This window comes from Triticum aestivum, chromosome 3D (assembly GCF_018294505.1).
Source record: "Triticum aestivum cultivar Chinese Spring chromosome 3D, IWGSC CS RefSeq v2.1, whole genome shotgun sequence".
Lineage (NCBI taxonomy): Eukaryota > Viridiplantae > Streptophyta > Magnoliopsida > Poales > Poaceae > Triticum > Triticum aestivum.
In genome coordinates this window covers 36,849,311-36,864,747 of record NC_057802.1, presented here as the reverse complement: position 1 = coordinate 36,864,747, position 15,437 = coordinate 36,849,311, and positions in this window count along the sequence as shown.

The window sequence follows — 15,437 nt, the reverse complement described above, 5'->3', positions numbered from 1 at the left end:
ATATCCCGATCTCAAATCAATTTTTGAGAACACCTTGGCTTGTGCGAGCTGGTCAAACAAATCATTTATCCGTGGCATCGGATATTTGTTTTTGATGGTGACCATATTGAGGGCTCGATAGTCTATACACAGTCTCAGTGTCCCATCCTTTTTCTTGGCGAACAACACTGGCGAACCCCATGGTGAGGAGCTGGCTCGAATAAATCCTTTGTCCAATAATTCCTTTATCTGCTTCTTCAACTCCACCAATTCTGAGGGTGCCATTCTATAAGGTTTCTTATAGATGGGAGCGGTGCCAGGTGCTAGTTCGATGCTGAATTCTATCTCTCGGTCTGGTGGCATGCCTGGTAGTTCTTCAGGAAATACGTCAGGAAACTCGCATACCACTGGAACTTTTCTCAATTCTGAAATGTCCATTTTGTTCAATTTTGGTTGCTGTGACCGTGGCCTTTCTTGAGCTGTAACCTTTATAGTCTTGCCGTGATGATGAGTGAGAATCACGGTCCGATTGAAACAGTCAATGAATCCTTTGTTGGTGGTTAACCAGTCCATCCCTAAAATGACATCCAGTCCTTTATTTTCCAACACGATGAGATTTGCTTGGAACTGTAGTCCTTCGAACTCAATGATTACTCCTTGGCAGTAACTCTGAGCGATTTGCTTATTTCCGGGGGACTTGATGATCATAGATTTTTCTAAGGGAAGTATCGGAAAACCATGTTGCAAAACAAAACTCTTCGAAACGAACGAATGGGAAGCTCCAGAATCAAACAAAACCGTGGCGGGTACTGCGTTGATAGGGAACGTACCTAGCACGATGCCTGGGGCATTCTGCGCTTCTTCCCTGGTCACATGGTTCAGGTGACCCTTCTTGTGGTTGTTGTTGGGATTGAAATTGTTGCGCTTGGGGGCTGGATTGTTTCCACCATTGTTCGGCTTGGGGGCCGAGTTCCTCGGCTTTGGGCATTGTTTAGCATAGTGCCCTTCTTCACCACAAGCATAGCAGGTGACCCCTGGATGGTACGTGAACTCCTTGTCCCTGGCATGAAACTGCCTGACGGGCCTTAGATCAGTAGTCGTGGATTTCCTTGCTTCTGTCCTTGGGATCTCAGTCTTGCTTCGGTTGTTGCGAGCGAGGGTCGTCTTATCCCTTTTCCGCTTACGGATATCTCCCAGGCTGCGGCGTTCATTCTCCAAGGTGATGGCCTTGTCAACCAGAGTTTTAAAATCCGGGAAAGTGTGTACCAGCAGCTGGCATCTTAGGGCTGGTGCCAGACCGTACAGGAATTTTTCCATCTTCTTGCTCTCAGTCATATGCTCGTCGTAGGCATAACAGGATAGCTGGGTAAACTGACCATTGTATTCTGTCACTGACATGCCTCTCTGCTTCAGGTCATCAAATTCTCTCTTCTTGATTTTTATGATGCTCCTAGGGATGTGTGCCCCACGAAAGCCTTCCTTGAATTCTTCCCAGGTGATGTTGTGTTCACTGGGATGCATGTGTAAGAAATTCTCCCACCATGCTGCAGCTGTTCCAGTAAGGTAGTGTGGTGCATAAAGCACCTTCTCATGATCTGAACACTGAGCAATAATTAGCTTCCTTTCGATATCACGAAGCCAATCATCGGCTTCCAACGGCCTATCAGTGTGAGCAAAAGTTGAAGGGCGAGTCTTCTGTAACTCAGATAACTTGGAATGTGGTTGATAGGGTTCACGGTGGTTTCCCATATTGATGACATGATTCATCATCTCTTGGTGCTGTTGCTGGCTTTGCTCGAAGAGACGGCATACTTGAGACAAGGCTGCTTCGCTGTCTTGTTGACTGGACTGTCCCTGAGTGAAGTTGTTGCTAGTCTGTGTCCCATAAACTTCTTCTGGCTGATTGGGCATGGAGCGAGTCCACGGGCGAGACATTTTTCCAGTCTGGGGGTATTATTTTGCAAAACTCATGAGAAGAACTGTGTGGCACAAAGGAAATCTTGCAAAGACAAAAATTTAAAGATCTCAAGATTTTCAAGAAAACATAAACGATTTTGCACGGAGAAGAACTACTTAGTATATATCTTACACGCGAAAAGCAAACACACGATACAGCACTCAGGATGTGCGTACACATTCCTGACATGTTATTTAGACTAGCGTACTCCTCCGGAAAGCAGCAAACACACTAATACAAACTAGCGTACAGAGAAAACACATATACAAGCAGACATAACGCGCGGCTACTCGGCGCTCTCAGTTGGAGATGGTGACGATGTCCTTCCCCTTGCCGAGGGCAAGACTCAGCGGTCCAGGAGATTCAACCTCCACCTCCTCTCTAGCTGGCTCCTGGCGCGCAACACTACGCTGCGGTGATGGTGCGGGGGCGACAGGCGGTGCAGCTCTGACTGGAATAGGAGCGATGACTCTATCGAACTCCTCAGTGGTAGGCAGACGGCGAGCAGTGGCTAAAACGGCCGGTGCATAAGAGGCTGAAGACGAGACGAATGTCAGAGGCGGTGCTGTGTGAAGAAGCTCCTTCCTGCTGGCAGGACCGCCCCGGACTAAGTCCATGCGGGCAGCCACAAGATCGTCGACGAGGTTGTTGAAAGACTCCTCCAGAGCCTTGAGATACTCCACAACCATCTCGATGGCTTCATCTCGTTCTCCCCGATGGCAGGCGAATGCATAGTGACTGGTATATGGCACATGGCATGGGAGGTAGCGGTAGCGGCGAGTCTTCATCGTAGGAAGGATGTCCCGAAGACGAGCTATCGCCTCACGGGCAGTCATCTGCATGGCATGCCTCTCCGTAGGTATGGCCCTTCCCACAAAACGGAAGTGGCAAGCTGCAGAACGTCCTCCCTTGAATTGCACCACAGCTTGGTGCATAGACACGTCGTCGCTGAGCTTGTGCTGGTAAAGCGTGAACTCCGGACGAGTCGCTGGCCCGATCGCGAGCTTGGTGATGGAGACGAGGAGTTTGACAAACCCCTCGGGCACGTTCGTGAACACTCGAGTCTCACAGCTGCTGCCAGCCATCTACAAAAGTAGGCAAAAATTCTGAGTAGTCATGTCATAAATTTATGATGACCAACAGAAAATAGCTACAATTGCAAAATGCTGAAAAAGCACAAAAGACGCTAATAACCGATTAGCGATCGCACCTAGTGGCTTCCTACAGTCAGCCTGGCTCTGATACCAAGCTTGTCACGACCGGTTTTTCAATAAAATAATTATTGAGAGACCAATCCCTTTTACGGACCAGTAAAGAAGAATTCCTTCTCACTGGTAGACAATATCTTGGTCACAGAAGAAAAATACCAGGAGTACTGAATATAATACAAGGTTGAGCGGGGACTGCTCAACAATTTATTACATGCACGCCGATAAAACATAACGGCGGACAGGGTGGCATAACTACTAACTCACGATAACAACGATGGTGGAAATATCACCGCGAAGTGGGTGATATGACTCCTGAAAACTACAGCTCTTCGAGCGTCGGAGTGAGGCTCGAGGAGGCTTATTGCGGGTGGCGGAAGCATATATAATACAAGTGACCAATATCCGGGATCGCACAGGACTGACTGGGACTCCTCTAGGCGTCGGACGCGCTATCAAACTCTTCATCCAAGAGATCGCCTTCGTCAACATCTGGCCAAATCAACAAGCCAGGTGAGTACTATGAAAGTACTCGCAAGACAGTTCGGACATGAGATATAACAAATGTAAACATGAAGCATAAGAACAGAATAACAAGTGCGTTCAGGCATAGAGACAATACTTGCATGAGAAAAATAACAGAGAAGTCGGGCGGTAGTCCTCCCGAAATCCCAAATTAAATACTGGGTGCCAAACGAGGGTCTGAATGACTCCTCGAGAGGAAACTGCAAGAATAATAATACTGGTGCCAAACGAGGTTCTGAATGACTCCTCGAGAGGAAACTGCAAGAATAATAATACTGGTGCCAAACGAGGGTCTGAATGACTCCTCGAGAGGAAACTGCAAGAAAAATAATACTGGTGCCAAACGAGGGTCTGAATGACTCCTCGAGAGGAAACTGCAAGAATAATAATACTGGTGCCAAACGAGGGTCTGAATGACTCCTCGAGAGGAAACTGCAAGAATAATAATGCCGCAGTCGGGCGTCAGGGCGACACCACATAAAGGGCCTATAACAAAAAATAAAGGCAGTGCGTGCCACAGTCGGACGTCTGAGCGACATCACATAAAGGGCTTATATTGAAAGTAAGGGACAAAACATGCCACAGTCGGACGTCTGAGCGACATCACATAAAGGGCTTATATTGAAGGTAAGAGACAAAACATGCCACAGTCGGACGTCTGAGCGACATCACATAAAGGGCTTATATTCATAACTTAGTAGCTCATGAATTATAAATCATATCAAGAGAATAAGCAGACATGAGGTAAACAACAGGGTTAGTCCATCCACAGGAATAACGTTCAGCCAAGTCTACTACTCAAGCTTGCTTACCGGAACGAAAGATATACCACGAGATTATGACATAGACATGGATACACTGATCACGATACTTGACTATGGATACGTTGACTCGGAAGGATTTGACTCTGCAGAGTTTGTACTTTAACCACAGCCAACGGATTTCTGTAGTCACGGGGACTAGTTCCGTTTACGGTGTTTTGGAAGAAACACATCTAACCAGTACACACCCATTCAACATTTCCGAAGCCAGGAATCACCCTCGGCAACGTTCAAGAAAAACCTTGAGACGGGGAGGCTACAACCTCGCGTAGCATGGGATCAAATTTCTATACGCGCGCTCTAAGGGGTGCCCCCCTCTCGGTCCCAACCGGAAACACCCATGCCCCCTGACCGGATGACTGGCTTTAATCCAGGGCCATGGAACCATCATCCCGGCCCCTCTATTTGGTGTGTACACGGAAAGAGGTTACCAACTTACTAAACCGCATTCTGGCAGAAAACATGTGGTAGCACGGAAGGGGGAAGAACGATAACGTGACTCCGTCCACGTTAACGTCGGAATTTGTCGGATGACGCAAGGCTGGTATGCTACAACAGTACCACCTTGCTGCCCTTCATGTCACCACATGATTAGGCCATCTCTCACCAGAGATCATCGCAACTTTGGAACATGCGGGTAGTTGCCTCACAAGCAACGAGGTACTCACCGACACTCAGATACCACGCACAACCTCTCACGCAAACATGCAAAACACCTGTCATATCAAAGGTTCAAACATGCTTGCCTGGTTCGGAGAAGTCGGAGTCTAGCTCGGCGAAGTTCGCGGCTCCGTCACTTCTTCCGGAACCTACGGCATACGAAAACGGGCACTAACGTGAAAACCAACGCGTGCATAAAAACTTCTCCAATTTTTTTCCAAATAAATACTATAAAGAACTAGACAAAAATACAAGACTGACAAAAAAAGAATCACTCAAAAATCTCTTTTTATTAAAAAGTTATAAAGGTTTCTGTCCAGGGACTCATCTGTAATGAAACAGAAAATTTCCAGGGGCTTAACTGAGAAAACAGAAAACGCTTCGGAAAGAAACGCGCAAGATCAAAGGGAAGACGTATTTGCCCGAAGGCGCCAACAGAAAACGGTTCGAGGGAGAAGAGAATAGAGGCTGACAGGGGGGTCCACATGTCAGGTTTAAAAAGCTCGCCGGCGCCCGAAGACTGCGGTGGTCGCCGGCGTCGAACCACGGCGAGACAGGGAGATCGGAGTGTACCAAGAGCTTCAGCGTGTCCTTCCGCGTCGGTGGGTGGTGGACTCGACCGTCGGAGAGCACCACGTCGATGGCGACACTTTCTCCGGCGGACGGCGGCTCGGGTGATGGTGGAGAACTCCGGTGGGTGCTGCAAACCTCGAATTGAAGCGCGGGTCAGAAAGAGGGATGCACTAGAGAGCTACTGGCAAGAGATGGGAGGCAGAGGTGCACGCACGGGAGCGAATCGAGCTGGATCCCGTGGCGGGTCGCGGCGGCCGGAGCTGGGGAAGAAGGCTCCCTCGGGGCTCTTCCAGTGGCTTGGCGCGGTCTAGGTGGAGTGCAGAGATGGTGTGGGTTCGAGTTCGAGCTCGGGGCCTCTATTTATAGGCGGATCGAGGGGATGGCCGTGAACGGGAAATCTCCGGCGAGCGATTACGGCGAGGCAGTGGTTGAGCAGGGGGTTTGAGTGGCCAGGCAGCATCAGTGAGGTTTACTGGTGCCGTTCCCACTGCTAAACTCGGTCGGTCTTGGCGTAATGGCGCTGGTCCACGGTGGGGTGGCCGCACGGGCACGACGGCGGTAGAGAGCGTGTTCCGCGCCCAGCGGTTCACGACGAGAGTGGCAGCGCATTCTGGGGAGTGGAAGGCCACGCGGCGAGCTCCGGTGGCTTCGGCGGCGCTGGGTGGCGCCGTCTGCGCCGCGCCTCTCTCTGGCGGCCGCAAAGCCGCCGCTGGCATCGGTCACGGGGCGGCGCACCTCCTCCAGGTCGTCACCGATGTCCGCAAGGCTCCAGGGGATCGTGCGGCGCAGGAACAAGGGGGAGGGGACGGGGAGCAAGGCGACACAACGACACTGGCGAGATTGAGATCGAACACTGAAGAAAACGACAGTGCACTGGAACTGTTCTCTGAACTTAACTGAACAATGACAGCAACAGTGTCCAGTAGGTGTTCGACGAAATGATTTGGCAAGGAGAAATTTTTTCCTGGAGCTGGGGCTTGGTGAGGTGACCACTCAATGCACCCAGGGGCTGCCTGATTTTACTCAGAATTTTTGGAGAAAGATTTGAAGGAATTTCACCAAATTTGACAAATCTGGTTCAAACTTGCAGCAAGTATAGTTTGAAAAATTTGAACTGAAGACCAGTGGATCTTCATGGATCTTGGTTGAGGGTTCAAAGGACTAGGAAGGGGAATTGGTTTGGGGGCAAAAATCAAAACAGAAATGGTAGCTCCTTTGTAAATCTCCAAGGGCTAGAATAGGAGACAGAAATTGTTTTGATAAGATTTAAATGGAAAATAATCATATGGGGAGGTTCAACTTGCTGGACTTGATGCAAATCATGATCCAAAGATGAGGGAAGGTCTAGGAGAGTGGATTTGCACTAAGGCCATGGCAAGAGAGAATTGTTGAAAGTGGTAAAGGATTATTCCAAAAGCTATAGGGCCTTTTCAAAGAAATTTTTAAAAGGCATTTTTCCAAGAGAAAAACATTTTGGTTTGAGTCCAAATAAAAAAAGAAAACCTCCAAGACCAGAAATCAAGTTTTGAGTGAATCCAAAAATGAAGCACTAGTCATAAAAGAAAATATTTTGAGAGGGAGAGTTCTTTTAGAAAGAAAATTCAAATCACCTCCCTCAAAACAAGGAAAAGTTTTGAAAAAGCCAAATAAAATTTTGGGTGTCACAGTATGAGGATACCGACGATCGAATCTCGGGCAAGTAACATACCGACGACAAAGGGAACAACGTATGTTGTTATGCGGTTTGACCGATAAAGATCTTCGTAAAATATGTAGGAGCCAATATGAGCATCCAGGTTCCACTATTGGTTATTGACTGGAGATGTGTCTCGGTCATGTCTACATAGTTCTCGAACCCGTAGGGTCCGCACGCTTAACGTTCGATGACGATTTGTATTATGAGTTATGTGATTTGATGACCGAAGTTTGTTTGGAGTCCCGGATGAGATCACGGATATGACGAGGAGTCTCGAAATGGTCGAGAGGTAAAGATTCATATATTGGAAGGCCATATTCAGACGCCGGAAGTGTTCCGGGTGATACCGGGTCACCGGAAGGGGTTCCGGGCAACCCCCGGCAAAGATATGGGCTTTATGGGCCAAGTAAGGGAACACACCAGCCCACAAGGGGCTGGTGCGCCCCTATTGGGCCAGCCACGTGGGAGAAAGGGAAAGGAGAGGAGGAAAGGAAAGTATGAAGTAGGACTCCTACTTCCTTCCCCTCCCCCCTCCTTCCTTTCCCCCTTGTCCAAATATGGTAAGGGGGGGGGATTGGACTAGGGGCCCAAGTAGGATTCCTCCTACTTGGGCACGCCATAGGCTGCCTCCCTCCCTCTCCCTCCTTTATACACATGGGGAGGGCACCCCTAGAACACACATCAACTGTTCCTAGCCGTGTGCGGCGTCCCCTCCACAGTTTTCTATCTCGGTCGGATCGTCGTAGTGCTTAGGCGAAGCCCTGCGCCGGTAACTTCATCATCACCGTCACCACGCCGTCGTGCTGACGGAACTCTCCCTCGGCCTCAGCTGGATCTAGAGTTCAAGGGACGTCATCGAGCTGAACGTGTGCAGATCGCGGAGGTGCCGTGCGTTCGGTACTTGATCGGTTGGATCGCGAAGACGTTGGACTACATCAACCGCGTTACTTAACGCTTCCGCTTTCGGTCTACGAGGGTACGTGGACACACTCTCCCCGCTCGTTGCTATGCTTCTTCTAGATAGATCTTGCGTGATCGTAGGATTTTTTTGAAATACTACATTCCCCAACAGTGGTATCAGAGCCAGGTCTATGCATAGATGTTATATGCACGAGTAGAACACAAAGAGTTGTGGGCGATAATAGTCATACTGCTTACCAGCATGTCATACTTTGATTCGGCGGTATTGTTGGATGAAGCGGCCCAGACCGACATTACATGACCGCGTTCATGAGACTGGTTCTACCGACGTGCTTCACACACAGGTGGCTAGTGGGTGTCTGTTTCTCCAGCTTTAGTTGAATCAAGTGTGGCTACGCCCGGTCCTTGTTGAAGGTTAAAACAACACACTTGACAAAAAATCATTGTGGTTTTGATGCGTAGGTAAGAACGGTTCTTGCTAAGCCCGTAGCAGCCACGTAAAACTTGCAACAACAAAGTAGAGGACATCTAACTTGTTTTTCAGGGCATGTTGTGATGTGATATGGTCAAGACGTGATCATATATAAATTGTTGTATGAGATGATCATGTTTTGTAACAGAGTTATCGGCAACTGGCAGGAGCCATATGGTTGTCGCTTTATTGTATGCAATGCAATCGCCATGTAATTGTTTTACTTTATCACTAAGCGGTAGCGATAGTCGTAGAAACAATAGTTGGCGAGACGACAATGATGCTACGATGGAGATCAAGGTGTCGCGCCGGTGACAGTGGAGATCATAACGATGCTTTGGTGATGGAGATCATGAGCACAAGATGATGATGGCCATATCATGTCACATATTTTGATTGCATGCGATGTTTATCCATTATACATCTTATTTTGCTTAGTTCGGTGGTAGCATTATAAGATGATCTCTCACTAAATTTCAAGGTATAAGTGTTCTCCCTGAGTATGCACCGTTGCTACATTTCGTCATGCCGAGACACCACGTGATGATCGGGTGTGATAAGCTCTACGTTCACATACAACGGGTGCAAGCCAGTTTTGTACACGCAGAATACTCGGGTTAAACTTGACGAGCCTAGCATATGCAGATATGGCCTCGGAACACTGAGGCCGAAAGGTCGAGCGTGAATCATATAGTAGATATGATCAACATAGTGATGTTCACCATGTAAAACTACTCCATCTCACGTGATGATCGGACATGGTTTAGTTGATATGGATCACGTGATCACTTAGATGATTAGAGGGATGTCTATCTAAGTGGGAGTTCTTAAGTAATATGATTAATTGAACTTTAATTTATCATGAACTCAGTCCTGATAGTATTTGCATAACTATGTTGTAGATCAATAGCTCGCGATGTAGCTCCCCGTTTATTTTTGATATGTTCCTAGAGAAAAACTATGTTGAAAGATGATAGTAGCAATGATGCGGACTGGGCCCATGATCTGAGGATTATCCTCATTGCTGCACAGAAGAATTATGTCCTTCATGCACCGCTAGGTGACAGACTTATTGCAGGAGCAGATGCAGACGTTATGAACGTTTGACAAGCTCGGTATGATGACTACTTGATAGTTTAGTGCACCATGCTTTACGGCTTAAAACCGAGACTTCAAAAACGTTTTGAACGCCATGGAGCATATAATATGTTCCAAGAGTTGAAATTGGTATTTCAGACTCATGCTTGAATCGAGAGGTATGAGACCTCTGACAAGTACTTCGCCTACAAGATGGAGGACAATAGCTCAACCAGTGAGCATGTGCTCAGAATGTCTGAGTACTACAATCGCTTGAATCAAGTGGGAGTTAATCTTCCAGATAAAATAGTGATTGACAGAATTCTCTAGTCACTATCACCAAGTTACTGGAACTTCGTGGTGAACTATAATATGCAAGGGATGACTAAAGATTCCCGAGCTCTTCGCAATGCTAAAATCGGCGAAGGTAGAAATCAAGAAAAGCATCAAATGTTGATGGTCGACAGGACCACTAGTTTCAAGTAAAAGGGCAAGGGAAAGAAAGGGAACTTCAAGAAAGAATGGCAAGCAAGTTGCCACTCCCATGAAGAAGCCCAAAGCTAGACCCAAGCCTGAAACTGAGTGCTTCTACTGCAAAGGAAATGGTCACTGGAAGCGGAACTGCCCCAAATACTTGGCGGATAAGAAGGATGGCAAAGTGAACAAAGGTATATTTGATATACATGTTATTGATGTGTACTTTACTAGTGTTTATAGCAACCCCTCAGTATTTGATACTGGTTCAGTTGCTAAGATAGTAACTCGAAACAGGAGTTGCAAAATAAATAGAGACTAGTTAAGGGCAAGGTGACGATGTGTGTTGGAAGTGATTCCAAGGTTGATAAGATCACCATCGCACACTCCCTTTACCTTCGGGATTAGTGTTGAACCTAAAATAAATGTTATTTGGTGTTTGCGTTGAGCATGAATATGATTGGATCATGTTTATTGCGATACGGTTATTCATTTAAGTCAAAGAATAATTGTTATTCTGTTTACATGAATAATACCTTCTATGGTCATACACCCAATGTAAATGGTTTATTGAATCTCGATCGTAGTGATACACATATTCATAATATTGAAGCCAAAAGATGCAAAGTTAATAATGATAGTGGAACTTATTTGTGGCACTGCCGTTTAGGTCATATTGGTGTAAAGCGCATGAAGAAACTCCATGCTGATGGGCTTTTGGAATCACTTGATTATGAATCACTTGATGCTTGCGAATCATGCCTCATGGGCAAGATGACTAAGACTCCATTCTCCGGAACAATGGAGCGAGCAACTGACTTATTGGAAATAATACATACTGATGTATGCGGTCCGATGAGTGTTGATGCTCGCGGCGGGTATCATTATTTTCTGACCTTCATAGATGATTTGAGTAGATATAGGTATATCTACTTAATGAAACATAAGTCTGAAACATTTGAAAAGTTCAAAGAATTTCAGAGTGAAGTAGAAAATCATCATAACAAGAAAATAAAGTTTCTACGATCTGATTGTGGAAGTGAATATTTGAGTTATGAGTTTGGTCTTCATTTGAAACAATGTGGAATAGTTTCGCAACTCACGCCACCTGGAACACCACAGTGTAATGGTGTGTCCGAACATCGTGACCGTACTTTATTAGATATGGTGCGATCTATGATGTCTCTTACCGATTTACCACTATCGTTTTGGGGTTATGCATTAGAGACAGCTGCATTCACGTTAAAATAGGGCACCATCTAATCCGTTGAGACGGCACCGTATGAACTGTGGTTTGGCAAGAAACCTAAGCTGTCGTTTCTTAAAATTTGGGACTATGATGCTTATGTGAAAAAGCTTCAACCTGATAAGCTCGAACACAAGTCGGAAAAATGTGTCTTCATAGGATACACAAAGGAGACTGTTGGGTACACCTTCTATCACAGATCCGAAGCCAAGATATTCGTTGCTGAGAATGGATCCTTTCTAGAGAAGGAGTTTCTCTTGAAAGAAGTGAGTGGGAGGAAAGTAGAACTTGATGAGGTAATTGTACCTTCTCTTGAATTGGAAAGTAGCTCATCACTGAAATCAGTTCCAGTGATGCCTACACGAATTAGTGAGGAAGTTAATGATGATGATCATGAAACTTCAGATAAAGTTACTACCTAACCTCGTAGGTCAATCAGAGTATGATCCACACCAGAGTGGTATGGTAATCCTGTTCTGGAAGTCATGTTAATAGACCATAATGAACCTATGAACTATGAGGAAGTGATGATGAGCCCAGATTCCATGAAATGGCTTGAGGCAATAAAATCTGAGATGGGATCCATGTATGAGAACAAAGTATGGACTTTGATTGACTTGTCCGATGATCGGCGAGCCAGTAAGAATAAATGGATCTTCAAGAGGAAGACGGACACTGATAGTAGTGTTACTATCTACAAAGCTCGAATTGTCGCAAAAAGTTTTCGACAAGTTCAAGATGTTGACTACGATGAGATTTTCTCACTCGTAGCGATGCTTGAGTCTGTCCGAATCATGTTAGCAATTGCCACATTTGATGAAATCTGGAAATGGATGTCAAAACTGCATTCCTTAATGGATTTCTTAAAGAGTTGTATATGATACAACAAGAAGGTTTTGTCAATCCTAAAGGTGCTAACAAAGTGTGCAAGCTCCAGCGATCCATCTATGGACTGGTGCAAGCATCTCGGAGTTAATATACGCTTTAATGAGTTGATAAAAGCATATAGATTTATACAGACTTGTGGTGAAGCCTATATTTACAAGAAAGTGAGTGGGAGCACTACAATTTTCTGATAAATATACGTGAAAGACATATTGTTGATCGGAAATGATGTAGAATTTTCTGGAAAGCATAAAGGAGTGTTTGAAAGGAGTTTTTCATAGAAAGACCTCGGTAAAGCTGCTTACATATTAAGCATCAAGATCTAAGGTTGATAAGTTTTTTCAATGAGTACATACCTTGACAAGATTTTGAAGTAGTACAAAATGGAACAGTCAAAGAAGGAGTTCTTTCCTGTATTGCAAGGTGTAAGGTTGAGTAAGACTCAAAGCCCGACCACGAAAGAAGATAGAGAGAGAATGAAAGTCATTCCCTATGCCTCAGCCATAGGTTCTATAAAGTATGCCATGCTATGTACCAGACCTATTGTATACCCTACCCCGAGTTTGGCAAGGGAGTATAATAGTGATCTAGGAGTAGATCACTGGACAGCGGTCAATATTATCCTTAGATAACTAAGGAAATATTTCTCGGTTATGGAGGTAATAAAGAGTTCGTCGTAAAGAGTTACGTCGATGCAAGCTTTGACACCGATCTGGATGACTCTGAGTCTCGATCTAGATACATATTGAAAGTGGGAGCAATAGCTAGAGTAGCTCCGTGCAGAGCATTGTAGACATAGAAATTTGCAAAATACATACAGATCTGAATGTTGCAGACCCGCAGACTAAAATTTATCTCACAAGCAAAACATGATCACACATTAGTGCTATTGGGTGTTAATCACATAGCAATGCAAACTAGATTATTGACTCTAGTAAACCCTTTTGAGTGTTGGTCACATGGCGATGTGAACTATGGGTGTTAATCACATGGTGATGTGAACTATTGGTGTTAAATCACATGGCGATGTGAACCAGATTATTGACTCTAGTGCAAGTGGGAGACTGAAGGAAATATGCCCTAGAGGTAATAATAAAGTTATTATTTATTTCCTTATTTCATGATAAATGTTTATTATTCATGCTAGAATTGTATTAACCGGAAACTTAGCACATGTGTGAATACATAGACAAAACATAAGTGTCCCTAGTATGCCTCTACTTGACTAGCTCGTTTATCAAAGATGGTTATGTTTCCTAACCATAGACATGTGTTGTCATTTGATGAACGGGATCACCTCATTAGGAGAGTGATGTGATGGACAAGACCCATTCGTTAGCTTAGCATTATGATCGTTACAGTTTCATTGCTACTGCTTTCTTCATGACTTATACATGTTCCTCTGACTATGAGATTATGCAACTCCCGAATACCGGAGGAACACTTTGTGTGCTATCAAACGTCACAACGTAACTGGGTGATTATAAAGATGCTCTACAGGTGTCTCCGATGGTGTTTGTTTGGTTGGCATAGATCGAGATTAGGATTTGTCACTCCGTGTTTCGGAGAGGTATCTGTGGGCCCTCTCGGTAATGCACATCACTATAAGCCTTGCAAGCAATGTGACTAATGAGTTAGTTGCGGGATGATGCATTACAGAATGAGTAAATAGACTTGCCGGTAACGAGATTGAACTAGGTATGAGGATACCGGCTATCGAATCTCGGGCAAGTAACATACCGATGACAAAGGGAACAACGTATGTTGTTATGCGGTTTGACCGATAAAGATCTTCGTAGAATATGTAGGAGCCAATATGAGCATCCAGGTTCCACTATTGGTTATTGACCGGAGATGTGTCTCAGTCATGTCTACATAGTTCTCGAACCCGTAGGGTCCGCACGCTTAACGTTCGATGACGATTTGTATTATGAGTTATGTGATTTGATGACCGAAGTTTGTTCGGAGTCCCGGATGAGATCACAGACATGACGAGGAGTCTCGAAATGGTCGAGAGGTAAAGATTCATATATTGGAAGGCTATATTCGGACGCCGGAAGTGTTCCGGGTGATACCGGGTCACCGGAAGGGGTTCCGGGCAACCCCCGGCAAAGATATGGGCTTTATGGGCCAAGTAAGGGAACACACCAGCCCACAAGGGGCTGGTGCGCCCCCTATAGGGCAAGCCACGTGGGGAGAAAGGGAAAGGAGAGGAGGAAAACGAAAGTATGAAGTAGGACTCCTACTTCCTTCCCCTCCCCCCTCCTTTCTTCCCCCCTTGTCCAAATATGGTAGGGGGGGGGCCGAATTGGACTAGGGGCCCAAGTAGGATTCCTCCTACTTGGGCGCGCCCTAGGCTCCCTCCCTCCCTCTCCCTCCTTTATATACGTGGGGAGGGCACCCCTAGAACACACAACAATTGTTCCTAGCCGTGTGTGGCGCCCCCCTCCACAGTTTTCTACCTCGATCATATCATCGTAGTGCTTAGGCGAAGCCTTGCGCCGGTAACTTGATCATCACCGTCACCACGCCGTCGTGCTGACGGAACTCTCCCTCGGCCTCAGCTGGATCTAGAGTTCGAGGGATGTCACCGAGCTGAACGTGTGCAGATAGCGGAGGTGCCGTGCGTTCGGTACTTGATCGGTTGGATCGCGAAGACGTTCGACTACATCCACTGCGTTACTTAACGCTTCCGCTTTCGGTCTACGAGGGTACGTGTACACACTCTCCCCGCTTGTTGCTATGCTTCTCCTAAATAGATCTTGCGTGATCGTAGGATTTTTTTTTTGAAATACTACGTTCCCCAACAATAATCAATGTTCTATATATTATATGTAGTACTAGCAAGATGCCCATGCGTTCCACGGAACATCAAGATGATCGAGGGGAGGCCTTATTTGCAAATGTGGAGAGGGTTGTGGGTATATTTTTTCAAAATTGCCA